This window comes from Solanum dulcamara, chromosome 7 (assembly GCF_947179165.1).
Source record: "Solanum dulcamara chromosome 7, daSolDulc1.2, whole genome shotgun sequence".
NCBI classification, from domain to species: domain Eukaryota; kingdom Viridiplantae; phylum Streptophyta; class Magnoliopsida; order Solanales; family Solanaceae; genus Solanum; species Solanum dulcamara.
In genome coordinates, this window is record NC_077243.1 from 66,978,508 (window position 1) to 66,984,130 (window position 5,623).

Here is a 5,623-nt window from a genome sequence, read left to right on the forward strand (position 1 = left end):
CTTCAAACAAATTCATTTATAACCTGCCGAAATTTCGGCGGCATCTCCCCTATAAATACACTATCCCCGAGATTTCAACTCGGCCACCATGTCAACAACCATATCAACAACAAAAACCAGCAGTATATATACAATCAAATCACCTCAACATTACTCAATACAACTCCAAACAACTAGCTCAAAACTACCATACCAACATAGAGTTTTTAAACCTTTATTTCGTAAAATCTTTAACCATACTAAATGGGAGGTCGTGTGGATGCAACCAGAAGCACCCACACCCTTTTTAAAACACTTTAAAGCCCTGCAACATGCAACCCCACCAGCTGCAACAGCAGCCCCACAACGACAACACACTACACGACTCCGATTTAACTACTACGACTTCCATTTAATTTGTTTTTAACATCAAACATCCTTATGTAATTTCTCCACTTCCATAAGATAATAAACAAGCCTGTTGGTCAAGAGTTGAAGAATCAGACCCATGATCACGTATCATCTGATGATAATACTTCAGAGGTTAGATTTTATCCTTTTTAAATTTTGTATTCTATATTCAATGACAATGCTGTAAAATGATAATGCTGTATAAATTATTTTTACTTTCATTAGTATATTTTTTTTATATCATTTTTAAGCGTGATGGTCAAGATCTACCCACCGAAGTTAAAGGAGAACAAGATTTTATGGACGATCATTCAAACGTCAATAAAAATTCTTTGGTACGTATGTAAGGTCTTTACTTATTTAGTATATAATTAAATTTTGATAATTCATACATTTCATTTTATATAGGACTTTATCGTTCCCGAGGATAATATACCTGATCACACAGAAGATGAAAATCAGCAATTTGATCAAAACATGAAAGATACTGATGAACAGACTATATACCTACAACCAATTAGAATGATCCTTCTTGGTGATGAAAATTAGCAACATGTTCTAACTGAATTTCATATTTTGATCCCTGATGAACTACTACCAAGTCTCAACCCAGAAAGAAGCATTGTCTTACATTCAGAAGGTACTGTTCCTGCGGAGACTCCAACACTAATCCCCCGAATTAGGCATCCTGATTGGTATAATACATCACCATACATAACAATTTTTGAATCTGATTCTAGTATAAATTATACATTTTATAAGTTTATACAACTTGGATCTAGTTTTAAAATTAAAATGTGATACTATTTCAGGTAGTTTATCAAAGCTCTCTGTATTTTTCAATCAGAAGCATCCATTTGATTCTATTACTAGAACACATGATGCATCCATATATGGTAATTTCTGAAAATGGTTAAGGAAAGACCTTCTTGCTAAAAACCAAAGCAAGCAAGTACAATTTTGTATAAAAATTATACATAACATAAAATATACTTTTTATCAATTTCAAATTTTATATAGTATATTTCATTCCTGTATAATCTTTTAATTTGACGCCAGAAAAAACAATGATGATCAATACAAAAAGAACAAGTCTTCCTTATCAGCTTTCATGAATTTTGGTGTTGTTACTGTGTCTGACAAGAATTGGTTCTACAAATTGACTAATGAAGGACATTTTTTTGATAATTCGGTATAATTTTTACACTTTATTGTATTAATCATACATCTACTACATTCATATAACTTTTCATGTTGGCTGCTACTTTTTCTTTTACAGCACATAGATGTGATATTGTATAATCTAAGAAAAAAGTGAAGTACTTTTCTAGCACCACGTATAGCTTCAACACTGTTGATTGCAATTTCAACATGTTGATTCACAATATTTGAAAAGCATATTATGAGTCTAGTGAATTATCATCGGGCCAATTCTGAGAAGACAATCTTTGAATATATCAACGGATATAGGATTCATGTTGCTATGTCATGGCATTTCGTTGATCATATATACATTCCGATTAATGTGAAGAAAAGATTTCATTGGGTATTGATAGTTATATCTTTCAATGAGCGCTGCATAATGGTATATGACTCAATCAAAGATGCCATTCATGATTCACATGTATCCAACGAGGTCAAGAAATTTGCGCAGCTTATACTCATGTATCTTTCGATGACTGATTTTTATGAGAAGAAAGGTCTGAATATACATGAACACCCGAAATATAAATTCCACACAAACTATGATTCATTTGATATCATTTATATGGATGACATACCTCAACAGCTACCGGACAACATGTAAGTTTTTATACATTCATTATGTTTATTAAAAAATTAGACAATAAAAGAATATCTTACTTTTTGTTGATCTGCATACAAGGATGGTGGTTTATATGTATCAGCTTACGCAGAGTACCTGAACGATGGAGATTGCATTTCTGTATGTCCATTTGATCCGGAGTTAATTCGTACAAGATATGCAGCAACATTGTGGAGCTATGACATGTAAAAAATTCAAGCTGAGGCCATAAATGATAGTGAAACACCCCCATAGCCGATCAGATCTCATGTTGAATGTGAGAGCACTGAAAGAATCAATATTCAGTAGCCTACTTTTATGTTTTTTTGAAAATACTGACTAGCTCTTCCATAATTTATACATTTTGATTGGATGGAAAATATTATTTTGTCGAATTGTGTGTTTATATCTCGTTTATAACCTATTATACAACTTGACTTTGTATATTTTTGGTTGATGTCAATGTTATTTTATTGTTTTTGTTTTTATGCTTCTGTGATAACTTTTTATACAAACAGATTATTATACAAATTAACCCAACTAAATTTGATATACATATAATGTATTATACAAATTACTTATGATATACATATTATAAAGTATCAATTAACAAATAAAAATCTTGAATACTTCGTTACTTTATATGAGTATAATTTTATACATTATACAAATACACAAATATAAACTATATTAAAATGGCTTTACCCACAGTTATTTAGCCAGAATTTATTTAAACTGTGGCAAACTTCACACATAAACCTCTCTACGAATTAAGAACCAATGGCAAAATCAGGCGGGAATTGTAAGTTTCAACCCCTTCCTTATTTTTTCAATTCCCCCCACTTATTTAACATTGTTAATTTTTACTCCTTTCTCTTTCAATAGGAAAAAAAACTCTCTACAACCAATTGCTTCACCGTCTCCTTGATGTCCCAGAAATAATTGCTTCGTCGTCTCCTCCTTCGATTATGATGGAATTATTTTTGATATATATTTTGTTATCTTCAAAAATTAAGTATTTTAGCTGTAAAGCATCTTTGCATGTTGAAGATGGATTTGTGCATTTATTTGTATGGCTATGCTTAATTAGGTGAAGATGGGTTCAATTAGTTTAAGTTTTCAAAATAATGTTGTAATTGAGATAGATTTTATTTAATTTTCAGAATATCTTGTATACTAATTGGGGGAAACCTTTTCATGTTCAAAGAAATGAAAAGCTTTATCGAAGGAGAGAGAAAATTGTAGCAAGAACAATATTTTCAAGTCAATTTTATGTTCAATCTTAAATCATTTTTTTGAAGTTAAGGATTGTATTGAGGTTTTTTTCTTATACTTGTAAAGACACAGAAACTATTGATGAGGTATTGTTTTTTTCATGAAGGTAGGAATTTCTTGTCCTCGAGTATTGAGTTATTGATTTGATATCTTCGTTATTTAGTACTTATTTAATCCTTTTTATTTTATCGTGTTATAGCTTGCTCTTGGAGATTATGCTTGTATCTTGATAGAAATTACTTCTTTTTAGGTTTGTGGACTCAAATGGGCTCCTGATAGAAGTGAATTAACTTTTGATAGAAATGATAACAGAGTACGTGGTTGATTACCTGAATCAAGTTGCTCCTGTCACAATACTTGCTAGATGATATTTTTCTTTCCCTTTAGCTCTTGGTTACAGTTTCTCATATAAATTTTCATGACCACCTTTCGTATGGAACAACCATTCAACACAACCTACATTGAAATATTGTGAGCATATGGCTGTTGTAAAGGCGATTGCATGGTCCCCAATCTTCACAGGCATCTAGTTTCTGGTGGTTACATAGCTGATCGATGCATTCGATTGTAGAATACAATCAATAATACACACCGCAACAGCATGCACACTGACAGTCAGGTACTTTCCTATGATTATGTATATCAAAATACCTCTTTTAGATTTCTGATTGTCTAGATCATGCTTTGGTTACTAAATAAATCACACATGTCAGTAAGTCTTATCTATCTACCGAAAAACAATACAATTCTGTCTAAGTTATGCGATCAGAAGAACAATCATGCCCTTTAATTTCCTTTTTGGTTATTTCATGGCATTCGGATTAGAAAGTAGTTTGATCTTTGAATTTTTGAAGAACAAAGTATGCTAGTAAAGCCTACTACATTTTCTTGGATAGGGTAAATTTGATTTTCTCTAGAATTTATTCACCTCTGTGTGCGAAATTTATTTAAATCTTACACGTCCTTGTGCGCATACATACATTCTATCAACTTGCGGGCACTTCAACTTATTCATCAGGCAACTCGTTCACTCCATAACACAGGTTGCCAAGTTAATGTTGCTTGCTAAAATTGGAACAAGTGGGCTCACCCTTGTTTTAGTTGGGATTAAAACTGTTGTCACTACCATGACTTAAGTAGTGAGTCATCATGTTGCGATCTTTAAGCACATTTTAGATCATTCAAAAATAGGTTTTGCTTTCCTAATTAATTTATTGAAAAGTACTGTGGACATCACTCTGTCATTTCTAGTACTCAATTTTAATTCATCTTTATGCTAATAAAAACATAGGGATGTTTCAGTTATTACAATTTAACCTACTTATCCAGTCTTTTTTTCTTAAGAGAGGTGTTCTCAAATTTATTTCTTAAACATTGTTATTAGACTAATCAAATCATCATAACCTTCCTCTTTAACCTTCCTTGCCTATCATCTTCCTGTCTCTTTGTTGATCTCAAATTTCCTTTGAATATAGCATGATTTAATGACCATGGTATATGAATAGTTCATGCAATAAGCCTAAAATCAATACATAATTTGAGAAGAGAAACATCAGTTCTCTCACCTAATTTGTATGTTATGAGACTCTATTTCCTATATTTATATGGTATGAAATCAGTTATAAAGAGTGGAGTTAGATTCATAGAGACAACATGAATGTGATTGAAACTGAATTATAGATGAGTGATGTACTCAGCTACAGAGCTTAATAACACATAGGCTTAATTTTTAAATTCTCTTCTAGATTCTTGGATTATAGAGAAACAATGAAAAGTTTATCGTATAGCTTTGAGCATTTGTTGGCTGGTATTTTATCAGGTGCAAAACATATATACCTTACTTTCTACAATTGGATTGTCTTTTTTTTGTTGGTATTTTGAATAACCTTTGGGAGACTTGTTGATGTTGCACATTGTATTTCTTTTGCTGTATGTGATGAATTTTTGGGTTATTGGTCTTCAAGTTTCAAGTGTTTTATTTTGGTGTGAAAACTCTGAAAGAATATGGACATGTACACGTCTATGATGTTGTCGAGTTGCCTCTAATTTTTCCTCAAACTGCTGCCTTGTAGGTAAATTCAAGGCTCCTATATTTCTATTATGCATTTTGGATGGTAGATGTGTGGAAGCTCCGATATAGAAGGCTAATAGAGA

At 31.8% G+C, this 5,623-nt stretch overlaps 1 long non-coding RNA gene across 1 annotated transcript; it reads left to right on the forward strand.

Annotated features, from left to right (window-relative positions):
- The first annotated feature begins 439 nt into the window (after positions 1 to 439).
- On the forward strand, positions 440 to 2,617 carry LOC129896260 (uncharacterized). Its single transcript, XR_008767928.1, has 4 exons — positions 440 to 522; positions 642 to 725; positions 799 to 2,193; positions 2,276 to 2,617. It is a non-coding gene; the product is annotated as an uncharacterized LOC129896260 (long non-coding RNA).
- Positions 2,618 to 5,623: the final 3,006 nt, after the last annotated feature.